This window comes from Hippoglossus stenolepis, chromosome 2 (assembly GCF_022539355.2).
Source record: "Hippoglossus stenolepis isolate QCI-W04-F060 chromosome 2, HSTE1.2, whole genome shotgun sequence".
In the NCBI taxonomy this organism is placed as follows: domain Eukaryota; kingdom Metazoa; phylum Chordata; class Actinopteri; order Pleuronectiformes; family Pleuronectidae; genus Hippoglossus; species Hippoglossus stenolepis.
The window spans coordinates 25,987,540-26,002,043 of record NC_061484.1 but is presented as its reverse complement, the minus strand read 5'-3'; positions in this window follow the sequence as shown (position 1 = coordinate 26,002,043).

The following is a 14,504-nucleotide window of genomic DNA, read 5'->3' as shown; positions in this document are numbered from 1 at the left end:
ATACTGAAGCTAAAACCCCTGTGAATTTCTAATTGAGAACAACACACGTATAAAAACCGGACTAAAGGAAAGACGTGGGGTAACTGACGACAGGTGATTTCGTCTCGAAGTTTCAGACTCACTGTTGTTATTTCAAACTCGTGTGGAGGAAATGACAAAAGGCCTCAGTTTAATTGGAAGGGAAATGTTTTCAGAGGCGACCTCATCCCGTTGACGTGAAGTGACCTCATATCAAAACACGACACATCTGTCAGCTGCTCATTTAGTGTCCACTCTCATTAGCTCTCTTGCTTTCATACAGAAAAAAAACTCTCGCACTTCTACGAGACCAGGTCAAATTTAATAAAAAAAAAATCTAAAATGATAAATAAAACCAAACCTAACTACGGTAATTTAACACTTAATGACAGTTTCAGTGCTTAACACAACAAAATCCTCCAAACGGATGTGCATATGTTTCCCGTGTGTTGCCAGGTGCTTCGCTAAGTTTGCCGTGTTCCTCCCTTCCTTCTTCTTCTTCTCTTGGTTTACATGGCGGGTGGCACACAACACCACAAGGTGCAGACCGCCACCAACACTTCAAGATGTCGGTGGCTCTTGTCTAGTGTTCAAACATTCGCTGCTCGCCCCGGGGTCTGAATCCTTTCACGTGAAACACAGCCACACTTTGAGGTTGGAGGCCAGTCTTACTTGCTGCCAGAGCCATGTAGCTAAAAATGCAGAGGTGCCCGAAATCTGTGTTGTGATTCGGTCCGGTTGGTGCCGGCCATGTAGGAACCGGTGCCTGATGTGCACTGGATGTACCAAACACAATCTTTGTGAAGCTCTTGGTTTTAGCTCCCGTCTCTTTACGCCTGCCAACTGTGGGGCGTCCCTGGAAGTGTCTGTCTGAACACTGAGAGAGAGGAGCTCCCTTTACCGCAGACTTTTGGCTTTTTTAACTTTGCAGAACTTTTATATTCACAGAAAAGGAGACAACACAACTCACGTCTCCTTTTAATTTGGATCCAGATTTGAATAAACGGGCAGATCCAGGGATTTCTTTTCACATTCTTCAACATGGCAACAGTTAGGTTATAAAGTGGTTTTATGGTTGAGGTTATGAAATGCAGTGGCCTAATGATTTCTAATGACTCTATAACCTGAAGCAGAGGATGATTAGCAGTGGTTTAAAAAAAAACGTCTCAATAAAACGTCAACTGCATTTTTCATTTCACACAGAACCACGAGTCTCCTCAGTAAAGTCTTACGAAACTGTATCTACCAGACAAACACAAATAACAGATGCAAGGAACTAGAGCATGGAGATTTGTTCTTGACCATAAACCCATTGGCCTTCATGCAGAGCTTTTGACTGCATCTCATTGGCTTCATCCGGTGTCACATGCTCAGGTGTCTTTAACGTCCGGATGCATTCGCCAACATAAACTTGTCCGATTGTAAAATGTTTGCAAAAAAACTGCTTTGTTTCGTTCTGCAAAAGTAAAATGGGATTTACGTAACAACAACACTGGTTTTGGGGGAAAGCAGCCAATCAGTAAACAGCTAAATAAAGAGAGGACTGTGTTTGCTTCTCTCGGTGGTGAAGACATGATGGTTTTTCTTCCTGTCGTCCAAACCTGAAGCCACGAGTCGGTTCCATCCCCTGCTGGCATCCCACAAACCTGCTGTTTAGACTATTACGCTGCGGTCGCGGCCTCAAGCGGCTCTGTGTGTTTCAGACGTTAAACACTTATTGGGACATGCTTCGACAGGCGACTGGGCGCGTAACAAACTGCGGACAAAACAAATGTTTGTTGGTTGTGGCGTGGAAAGGGCAGACGAGGCAGACAGTCGGGTGACTTGGTGCAGGCTTGAGGTGGCTTTGCATAACTGGCGTGTTGCTCTTGGAGGAGCTGGTGTAAACCATGTCGGAGACGTCGGCCAACGCTAAAACCAGAGTGGGTAGTTTTTTCAAATTACATAAATTTCATAATTGCGTGAGCTGCACAAAGACAACACTGTGTCCAAAGACTCTGGTTTTGGGTTCCGTCTGTGAAATCTGCAGAAGAAAGAGAAACGCTGCAGTTTCGTCAGGATTCAGCAGAAATAACCAACATGTGCATTTGTAAAAGGGGAAAGAATCGTGTGGGAATAATGCACCGGGAGCGTTTGTTTGAGGGAGAACAAAGAGAGGAGACAGATGGGGATAAGACTGTGTAACAGGGACTGAAAGGTGAGAGGGAGGAAATGAAAACAGACAGGATGGTAGCGTGTGTGTGTGTGTGTGTGTGTGTGTGTGTGTGTGTGTGTGCAGATGAGACACAATGAAAGTGTGTCTTCGTGTGTGGGAGTGGATAAAAGTGTGTGTGTGTGTGTGTGTGTGTGTGTGTGTGTGTGTGTGTGTGTGTGTGTGTGTGTGTGTGTGTGTGTGTGTGTGTGTGTGTGTGTGTGTGTGTGTGAAACCGAGCCTCCATCTTTCTCTAAAGCTCAGTTAAGCAGATTAACAACATGCTTGCTAAAATGCTGAACGCTCCACAGGTCAAATACAACCTGATGGAAGCTGGTGGAAAGTCCGACGACAGATCTCAGATCAGATTACTAAACCTCGGGATTCCTGCACTCCTGCGATTGAGAAGCCGAAGGTTTTCCTGATTCTGGGTCAGTGGTTTTCACTGGTTTAAACACCTCCAGGTCCTGTTGTTGCTGATTTGGTGTCAGGATCCTTTTTTTGTGCATTTTCACACCTATTGTGGTGGAGTCCCCTGCCGCTGTGGGTCTGTCCAACACAAACCAGACGACAGCCGCTCACCACAACAAAGACACTATGATTCCAACATTGTGCTTTGGGAGTGATCCGCCCCCCCCATTACCCTCATTCTGGAACTTTGCACTTTTCATTTGAAGAAGTGGAAGCCAGACTGGTCTCTTCAGAAAGATTGTTTTCAGCATTTGATCAACTGCATAAAACTGAATTTTTACAGATGTATGCTCCTCTGTTTAGTGTTTCTGGTGACTTTGGTTTTAATTAGTTATTTGATGTAATAAAAACAGGTGAAGCATCATGATTGACAGCTGAGACTAGGACACGCTGGTTGTGTATCAGTGGGACGTTGGTACCATTGATCACTTCTGTGCAGCCTCTGGCGACAAATTACGTCACCAGTGCAAGATGGCAGCGCCCGTATCTGGGACATTTTGGCTTAAGGAAGTGGAAGAGGAAGTGCAGACCTGTCATCCATCTTTATCGACAGTCTATCTGTAATACCGATCACAGTTGTCGGCATAATGCAACATACCATGAGCTAATGGACACATTGTGTTATGTTGGCTTCAGTGTCGTGTCCCTGCACTGAGGAGATCTTTTTCCAGAACCCTGTGAAGTTGTGTGTCTGGTCCCTGCAGAAGCCGGGTGGCCCTGAAACAAGGGTAGCTGTGGAGTAGGAGAACTTGGACAAAGACGTGATGTAACTGTGGCGGTGGTCAGAGAGAAATTGTCTTTTGGCAAAGGACAACAGAGACAGACCAGAGTCCAGCACGTTTAATTTAAGGTTCTTTCTCTCTTCTGATTTCCTCCCTTCATTCTCATTGTGTCACACAGAGCTGCGGAACGAACGCTCGTCCGTCCAGGCGTCCACCTCCTCGTCTGACGCGGCTGCAGCAGGGACGCAGACCGTGGAGGTTTGGCATCGCTGCCGGAGGATTTACTGCTGTGTGGTCAAGGCTGATGTTTTGCTGCTGAGTCCAGTGATGCAGACTCTTCCTGTCCCGAGAAAGAAAAGAAAGGAAGAGAGAACGAGGATACTACGAGGTAGAAAAGGCATTTGTGTAATAACCTGTTTTCCCATGATGCTAATTTTCAGCTGGTGTCCACATGTTTGTAATAAAGATCAGCGCTCTCTCTGTCTTGTGTTGTTGTCTCGTCACCCTCCAGGTTTAAACTTTCTTTCTGCGCAGCGGAACAAATCCATTTGTACTTGTTAGTCAGAACCATTTCCTCTTCCTGTGTGTCTCCTCCTTCCTGTTCTGCTCCTTCAGGGCCGTCGGCTGCCACCAGAACCAGGCTCCTGTCAGGAAAATCTTTGAGTCATCCAGTAGATATTCACGTATTTTCCACCCTGCAGTTCAGGTGGAACCGCGGGTTATCCATTAATTGTCGGGTTCGGTGTTTAATCCCGAGCTCAACAGTTGATGTGTCTCAGTTGGAAGCCCAGTGATCTGCATGGTTGTGTTAGTAACTAAGTGTGAAGCATTTTGTCCCAGTGAGGCTTGAAAACACAACATAAATGCCCAGTTACCAGATTACTGATCCCAGGTCTCAGGAGAAAAACAGCCACAGCAAATTGTTGTTGAATTATAATGGGCATAGTATTTATGTGACAGGAAGTAAAAAGCTCACACAACGATGGAGTTGAATGAAATTATGTGGAAAAGTAAAACCGGCAGAATAAAGGCATAGAATCTGATAGAAGTTCCTTAAAATGTTCTGGCTGGTTCAATGATGCTGATGTTTTACTGTTATGTTGCTTCACATTTTTGCTGTTGTGAGTTCAACTCTCAAACAAAAGCCGTTTTCAGACATGAGTTTACCCGAAGTTTTCCTTTCACACATGCACAACCCAGAGGGAGGATTTCTGCACGCACGCGTTCACAACAGCATCAAATCCTCCACATTATCCTGGCCAGAGGTGGAGCAGGTTGGTGCAGCAGACAGAGACAGGAAGTGACGTGTTGACTCCGCTGCAGAGATCATGTGATCATGTTTACATCACCGCAAACCCTCTTGGCATCTTCGTCTGTGTCTTGTACGTGTGTGTTGCCGTTTTTTACCAGAGATATTTGTTTTCTTTGTGTTTTTTTAATTTAAAGAGACAGGAGCTAGAACCAAGTGTTTCAGACAGAGGCTGAATAGAGGAGCTGCAGCAATGGAGTCTGAGGAAAGTGAACGTCAGAGCATGAAACTCCAGTTAAAATTATTAATCGGACAATAAGCAGCATATATGAGTTATTTACACTTTTCAGTTAAACATTTTTTGCGTTTTTGACTTCTTGAAACCATCGGACTTCCTGCAGGTCTCCATGACGGCTGCTCGATCGAGATCAACAATTTCCCCCCAAACAACCAATTTACCTCACAACTCCAGCTCCTCAGTTCTCTGCTTGACTTCAGAACAGCTCTTTAAAGTCATAAGCCTCTTCCACTCGCACACAAACACAACAAAAAAAAAAAGCTGTCCTGCTGTCAGCCACTCCAAATCACTCAACAAAATAGAACCCCCCCTCCTCTTCCCCCTCCGCCGTCGTCTCCATCCCCTGCAGCTCCGCCATTGTCTTTGGCTGGGCCGAGCGAAAGGCCTCGCCACTGCTGCAAAGGGAGAAGCAGCGGTGACATAAAAACAGAGCGGGGGAATGAGCTCGGGGGGGGTTAAGTGCTTTTTGATGTACTCACTGGAGGAGGGAGTTGGATTGTTAAAGGATTAAGGTGTGTGTGGCGTTTCCCGGCTCGTATAACCAAACACCGTCTGCGTTACGGCTGGGAAAACGTCTTCGGCCTCCACGGACCCGACGAGCCGCGGCGCTCCTCTAACCTATTTTGCAGGAGTGTGGCTGACGTGCGTGGAGATTAAACCCGATGTCACATGTAGCTGTGAGCAGAGTCTGTCGATCGTGGTTATTTTTATGTGACTCGTGTTCTCTCGCACTTTAATCCCCCCCGGCCGCTGTGTTCTCATTTACCACTGAGCCATTAAGAGCCATTGTGATGACAGTGGATTAATATTACTGTACATGCGAGACCTGCAGCTCTCTTCATGCCTTTTGTGTGCAGCACATGCATGAATATTTAAGTACTGCACACTGTGGATACTCTGTCATAGTATATTTAACATGCTATTTACCTAAATAAGGGTTATTTAGTGTTTTCTTGCACTTTTATGTCATAATGAAAATGTTAGTTAATAATCTTTATTGTGGGAATTTAACATTTTTTCGCTTATTCATTTTTTAATTGACTAAAACACAAACCTTTGCCAATTTGATTTCCTCCGTGTTTGCCTTTGCATCATGACTCCTAATGATGGTGTTGACAATTAAATGACACGAAAATCTGAGTTCAAATGAACGGATCTGTCCAAAATAAACATTCACTGCTGAAACAAGAGCAGGGGTGTTGCAAATCACGCAGTTGCCTGGGGACCCCAAGCTGAGGGGGCCCCCCCGAGAACAGCCGATTACATTAGTCCACGGCAGCAAGAAGTTTGCGCCAACCCCCTTCAATTCAATGACACCGCGGTAGGAAATCCCCTAACGAGGCGCCGTGCTGCTAACTTCCTGCAAAGAGGTTCACAACGTAAGAGGTTTGGTTGAAGACTAGAACGTCTAAATGCGAGTGGATGATGGTGATTGAGTTTGGGTCTTAAAATGAACTACTTTGCTTTTGTTTATGTGGATGCACAGTCGGAACTTTGTCTGTAAAATAATTGTTTGAAGAGGAAAATGTTGTGGAACTTTAACAGCCATCATCAGGGTGTTGGAATAAGAGCCTGGTTGAGAAGCACAGAGAAGAACCCTCATGATTGTGTAAAGAGCATTCAGAGCTTTTCATTGGCTCTCTTGTGCGTCTTGTGTTGAGGTGCCACCATCGTCGGGCTCTTTCTTCACTCGTGTATTGAGCTCATTTGAATTATAGGCCTCTTTGAGTAGAACTCATGTCAGCGCTGAGAAAAGAGGGAGAGGCATCAAGAGGCTGCAGGAGGGGAGCGGGGGCTTATGAGGAGGTGAATGTGGAAGAAAGAGTCCACAGCGTCCACTGGGCAGATAGTAAATCTGCTTTTATTATTGAATGAGCTTTAGGAGGCACATGCTTCAGGGACTTGACCAGGGGAAGTGATTCAAACCATCCGGCACTCTGACAGTTTGATGATTTGCCACAACACTAACAGGCAAGTTAATTATTTTTCTTCTTTGTCCAACAAGAGTTGATTCAAAAAGACACAAGTCGGTATTTCAACACTTTTAAAAGCTCGAGAAGAGGAAGAGCTCCAAGCTGCAGCGCTCGTGTTTATTTGACCCTGGAAGACACGCAACCAACATAAAAGAAATAAATGACCATCACATGACAAAGCCGGTAAATGTGCTTCATTCAAGGCTGCATAAAGGGAGGTCTGGCTTCAGGGAGGAAGTCACGCAGTGACCCAACCAACACCACAATGACTTCCCTCTTTATCACCAGCACCATTACGTAAACCGTCCCGGTCTGAATACACAATGCACAGGACTTCTCTCATAAAAGTTAGAGGAAAGTTTGTCGCTTTCAGTGTTAAAATTCAACATGTTCCTGATTGACTCCCGCATTTCAGAAGAAAAAGAAACGAGTGGAGGCAAAACTGGAAGATACAAATATCTCAGGAGGAAAAAGAGGTTTCATACACGTAGAAGACGCAGACGAAGATTTGGACTTGGACTGAAACAGACTTCGAGAGCTTTGGGCAAGAAAAGTCTGACGTCACTGTCGATATGTTGTCATGTGATTATCTGCAGCTGAGTTTATACGTCATGTCCTGCCTCCTCTACTTGGGTGCCCCCCCCCACCCTCACTTGCATGACATCTAACTGTTGCTGTGAACGCGTCTGACCCGGACAATCTCCTGCTGGGTTTGCAACTTTACAAACACTTTCAAGAGTTTGTGCCAGAAAAGAGCTCAAGTGGTTTGTGTTAACTTTGTGAACACAGTCAATAAAGCTGCTAAACATCATATCATCAGCATTGCAATTGTCCACATGTTAGCACGATGACATTAGCATTTAGCTCAAAGGGCCTAAATCAGTTATTTGGTCGAGCACGTGCATTGGTCGGATCTCAATACTCCGCAGACGCTGGTTCCAGATATTTTGGCTTCAGAGAGGAAGTGGAGCTGCGTCGTCCATCTTTAAACGCTCTTTCCTACAGGTCCCTTAGTTACGAACTGAACATAACGAGCTGCAAATTGATGAGGGGAAACGTCGCAGACAGAAAACGAGAAGCACCAGCAGGAAACATGTGAGTTCTGTGGAGCCACCGGCCCCTGCATCAATCAGCCGAACCTTTTCCCCCTCTGCGAAGAAAGGAGCAGCTGCTCTCCTGCCTCCACAGGAGCGAGACAGTTAATAAGAAGGAGACAAAATGATCCGAGGTGATTCACAGATCTTTCTCCTGCATCCACATCGCGCCCTTTTGCTCGTGACCTTTGACTCACAACCTCCTGACCTCAGCTTTGTCCGGCCGTCAGGTGCCAGCTTGCCTTCCACAGGGATCCAGATTCCTTCAAGATGCTCTCACCCGAGGGGGTTTGGGTCTCTGCAGGACAAAGAGAGAGAAATCACCAATCACACACCCTTGTCCATATCCTGTGAATGGTGCACACACACACACACACACACACACACACACACACACACACACACACACACACGTTTTTCTACTCGTGCATGTTTTTTATTATTTGCCCTTTAATCTAATTTCACATTTCATTCCTGGCAGGAGAGTTTCAGACGTGCTTCAGACTAAGACATCAAAACATTTGAAGGGGGAGTATGATGTCGTTCAGCCTCCCTCTCTTCAAACCTCCTCTTTGATTTGTAACATCTTGTCGGCCGCTCCTCACCGAGATCAAAGTGGAACCACTTCCACGCGGAGATATCGCTCTTCACGGACGTTCTGCAGGTCCCGTCACAAATCATATTTGCCCACTGGCTTTGCTACGGCTGTCCTCCTCCTCAGCAGGAACTCATATCGCTCTCCCCTCCTGCTCTTCATCCCTCTCTCAACGCGCCACATAATAACAGCATCAAAACTCAAATCCAGGGATTGAGGCGAGGGAATCATCCCCGACTTCAAAAACAAGAGGTTTCCATCTTGGCAGCGGTGGATTTCTGTTTTGTTTTCATGTTGGCACAGTCTCTCTCAAACGTCGGGGAAGTGAAGAGCAAAGTGTTTCTCTGTCTCCTGTAAGCCTGGGGAGTCTTAAGAGCAGGAGACAGTTATACAGTGTGTTCATGGCTGCAGGGTGTAAAGTCAGGGCCGGGATGTTTACAACCAGTGAGACAACCTGATTCAGGCCCATGTGACAATTCATAAATAAACAAAACAAAACCCATGATAGCAAATACATTTATACTGCAAGAAAAAATATTCTTAAATGAGACAATTAATGATTGACTGACCACTAAAGTTGCCATGTTCAGAGATGAAATAAAGACGCATTAAAGCCGTGTTTTTTTTTATTTGTGTCTCAGTTATTTCTACTGTGAGTTTATCACTTCCTGTTTTATTTTGTGGTCACCTGCGTTTCAGAATACTTCACTTCCTGTCTTTGTCGGCCTTCCTGCCGCACCTCGGTTACTTTCACCTGTTTCTAGTTAACTTTGTGTCTTTATGTTTTTCAGCCTGTGTGGTTTTTGGATACCTCTTCCTGACTTGACTGCAAAGATTTACTTATATGGCAACGTGCTGCCCTCGACCCAGAGGTAACATCAGCCGGAGTTTATGAGGTTTTCCCACAGAACTGACAGTTCTTCATCTTCACCTCTCCATCATCTTCTCTTTCTTCTCTCATCCTCATATCTTCTTCTCCTCCCTCCAAAATTTATCTCCCCTTTAATTCCCCTCTCATCTCCGCTCCACGTCTCCGCTCTCTAACATCTGTTGCTGTTTTATGGCTGCCCTGACAATTTGAATTTATTGAGGCCATAATTTTCTTTGTACATTAGAGGAAAAAGAAATTCTACCTCGTACCTCTTGTAAGTTGATTTAGGCCCAAGAACCGAAAGTTCAACTGCTCATACAACGTGTGTTTGATGCTGTTTTCCATCCTGATGTTCTCCTGAAATTATGAAGACGTGAACAAGGCCCGATGTCAATGTTGCTGTAAACAAAACAAATTCTGCAGAAGAATTTATAAGTCACGTTCTGCCGGAGATTTTTTAAACTCTAGAAAATTCCCTGACCCAATTTTCCAGACATTTTCAATCCCTACTTCCTCAATTTAAATTTAGTCATGCAGTTACTATATAAAAACTAAACTGATACACATTTGCACCCACTCATAGATTTCACTCTCCAATATGTGCCTGGTTTGAATTATTCTCTGCAAATTGGTAAAAATATATATTTTTGAAAGGCTTATCTCGCAATGTTAAGTTACGTTAATCATTCCAGTATTTTCTGTAATCCTGCTGACAAAAAAAATAAAAACATAACTTGATTTCTGACTATAAACATTTTGGTTTCTGGCTCTTCGGGGGGAAAAAAACATGGAAATCAAGGTTTCGCCCCTTTTTCTCATTTTCACACTTGGTCGAACAAAAGGAATTATGGGTATTACTTTGCTTAAACCATGTCAAACAACAATTCAAACAGACAAGAGCCGGTGTTGTCACATCAACACACAATCGGCCGCTCTGACAACCTCCTGCTCTCCTTTCTCCTTCAGACGTCCGTTCTTTCCAGAAGATTGAAACAAGAACAATACAAGTGGAGTTTGCGATCGCGTCTTCACCTGTTGACAAAACAGCTCAGAGAAAGTAACATCCTGCCAAGACTTGTGGTTTCCACCACCTCCCACCTTCCCTCCCCTCGGCAAACATCTCTCATCCCTCGCTAATGGAGCCGCGCTCGATTTGCTTTGAGGCTTAAGTGAACTTGTCAAAGTCAGACGTGTTTCCCGAAGATAAAACGGAGACTTGGTGGTCTGAGAGGTGACGGGGGGGAGAATGAAAGAAAGGGAAGAGGAGACAGAGACTTTTCTTTATTCTCCCTGATGCTTGTTGCAATGAAGCTGCTTTCAGACCTGCACTGAACCACAGGGGCTGTATTTAAGAATGCAAATATCTGAGTCAGCTGCTGCAGACAAACTCCGGATGATTGATCTGCCAGCCCCCGGTAGTGAGCCAGTGAGTGACGACATTTCCAACACGAGACTGATGGTGAAAGTGAAAAAACAAACAAACTAAAAAATAGAAATATTTCCAAAAAGAGGAGTCGTTAATGCAGGAGACACAGAAGAGGACCGATATCGAACCAGTGGTCCAGAGTTCATGTGTGAAAACGGCTCTAGTTTCTCTGCCTTTGACCTGTTTTGCTCTTTTCTTTGTCCTGATTGATCTCTAATCTGAGTGAGGTCTTCCCCTGTCAGCAAAGACGTGTGGCCAGAGGCTGCACTCAGGTGGGCCGCTGCCCTGCATGGTCCAGCTGTGGCCTGAGGAGGGGGGGGGGGGGTCTGGACCAGGACGCGGTGATGAAGCACCAAACGGCCCCGAGCTCCACTCAGACCTTTGGTGTGAACAAGCAGCTTTGTTACTCGGAGCTGATGGGACGGAGAGATAGAGACTTCCTGGGAAATGGACGGTTTGAAGCATGGGAGCGGTGCACGTCCGGAACACACACACACCCAGGTTTACAAATTACAGAGGGTGAGAGTCGTTGACCCTCAGATAACAGAGATGGCTGCAGTGACTCAGGGTCCAATCATCATCACATCACTGAGGCCTCACGCAGAAAAACGTCAACAACCACAAATAAACAGGCATTTTATTTGACTTATTTCAAGTTCTACATATTTGGTTTGTTTTCTACTTATAGTCATAATAAAGTTTAAATTTAAATATAATAATATAATAAAATTGTAATAAGGGTTTGGTAAGATGGATGGATGGATAGATAGACAGACAGATAGATAGATAGATAGATAGATAGATAGATAGATAGATAGATAGATAGATAGATAGACAGACAGATAGATAGATAGATAGATAGATAGATTAGATAGATAGATAGATAGATAGATAGATAGATAGATAGATAGATAGATAGATAGATAGATAGATAGATAGATGTTATATTTTAACACAGTGTGTGAACATAGAAAACCTAATGAGGAAAAGAAGAGTGACTCCTCTGCAGCTCTGTGGAACTGAATGGCCGTGAATCAGGGCGGTGCTGAAACCAAACATGGTTTCACAGCATTTTAAAACGAGTCCATAACTAACCAGCATTGGGAGAACTTGTGAAAACAGCTTGAGAAAACACATTAGTGTTCATTAGTGCAGGTACAGCGTTTTTCCCAGGACCAGGACGGAGCCGTTCAAACTGGCCCGGGATAAGTTTGGCCCGGGTACGAGTCTTGGGAAAAGCCCAGTCCGCAAGTTTCTGAGTGGGTGGCCTCTTCCAGAACCACATATGGTTTCATAAACCATGCCTCTCCTGTGTGCATGAACATGCAGTGACAGGCAACACGCATGTGCACAAAACACACAGTCTACTCAGTGTGCTCCACTTATTGAGAGGTTTTATCAGTTAATAAGAAAATGTTTTCCCTGTGGAAACCACCAATGGGCCGACCACATAAATTCTCCTTAAACCGGGAGCGCGACTGGCAAACGCTTTGAACCAGCGACCACAAGACGTCACAGCGCCGCTCGAGGGTTTCAGGGCTGAGATGGAGAGAGGGATAAGGTTTGGTGGAGAGATAGAGGGAGAGAAACAGGAACGAGGAAAATACTTGGTGCTGAACACAAAGAGGATTTTTCATCAGACTGTCACAAAGGTGCCTATTCACATGAAATAGGCATAATGAAAAGAGAAGTTGTTCAATTTGAACATGACCAAACACGCTTGTAAACAGAAGAACCTTGAACACTGCGGATCACGATCACTTTGTTGTGGATGTTTTTAAATCACTTTATTACTCTACTTACTCTACTTTTAATTATACTTCACAGCTGTAATCAAACTTTTTATATTGTCAGTCCACTCATCCATCACCTCAACCTCCACATGTTAAACTTCCACTTTCACACACGTCACTTTACAGAACGAGCCTGGACGTGAGCTGTGAATAAATCAGCTGCAGACATGATCCCTGCTGGAAGTCTCACCTGGTTCAAACCTGGTTCAGAGAGATGATCAACTCCTACAAGTGAAGCCCTGCATCATCTCGATCGCCCCCTGGTGGCCGGGGGGCAGTATAGGTCATTAACCCGACCCCATCAATGTTAGACGATATATGACATGGACCAAACTAAAAAGTAAAAAATAAGTTTCTGTTATTTCAGTTAGTTCTCATCACACTGATGTTTGTTCTCGTCTCCATGTTTCTGGTAAGTTTGGTTTTAATTCTATGCTATAAAAATAGAGTAATTGGGAGACAATTGGTCGTGATGGTTCCCAGTACCTGGACCTGGACACAACTGACCTGCATCATGTCTGTTATATTGCTCTGTTTTACCTGATTGGATAAAATGCTGAACACGACAATGTTGGATGAAAACAACTTTTAAATAGTCTCATTCTGTTCTTCTTTGTCATTCTTCTCTATTGGTTGCAGAGTAATTTGCTTTAGGTCAAAATCTTAGAGTCCCACTAGTGGAGAGACCCTCTCATTTAAAGCTGCAGATATACATCAGTTACACACACACACCCACCCACACACACAGACACACACACTGGCTGGGGCTTGGGAAGAAGAGAATTAGAAGAAAACCATAAAGACATTTACGAGCAGCCCCATGGCAGCCATCACCCAAACAGGGCCGCCGCCGCAGAACCGCAGGGGCAGAGAAACCCTCCGTCTGTTGACTCCACAGATTAGTGACTTAATATAACCAAACAAAGGCCGCCTTTCTCCCTGCTGCACTCAGGGAATATGCTGAAGAGGGAGCGGAGGAGAAACCACAGCAGAGTTACACAATCTATTTTCTTTTGCTCCCAGTGTCAGTGAAGTGGCTCCGCTGCAGTTTGTTCGACTTCGGCGGTGAACATGAGCGAGAGCAGCAGAGTGAACGGACTTGAACATCAGATCTCCACACCACAACTTTGACGGTTTTCCACGTACGGTAGTGAAGCGGTGACGTCACACAACCCGTCCAGATACTGAAGTGTTAAAACAATACGTGGTGCAGTGGAAACCTGGACATCCGACGAGGGCAGGATCGGCTTTGAGGCCAAGAGTTTCATTTAGTGGCTTTAAAAACCAAACAGACATAACAGACAGAAATGTGTTTATTTGAAAATGTGATTTCTTGAACAGAATATGTCTTTTCTCCAGATACACTAAGCTTCTATATAAACGTAGCAGTCATGTGTGTCATGTTGGTGCTAAAAGGCAGGTCTCACCCTCACAGCGGCTGGTGTTAATGCAGCAACTCTCCAAACTCTTTCTGTTTCCTCTTGAGTAATTTCAAGTTTGTTGAAATCATTGAACTTCTCACTTTCTGAAAGTATAGTGTACAGTAGCCTGTAATCTGCATGAGCTGTTCAGTCTCATCTTCTTGTAGTTTTTATATAATCCTGCTAACAAAGAACAAACTGGAAAGACTCTTCTGAGAGGACAAACCTCTTATTCCCTGTCTCACACCTCAATGCAGTGACTCTTGTGTGGGGGTTCATCATATTCTAATTTGTCCTGCCATAGCTTCATAATGAACCAAACAACATTTTGACCCTCCTCATAAAAACCTAGCACATCTCTTGGTTTTGCTTCCACGCTGCT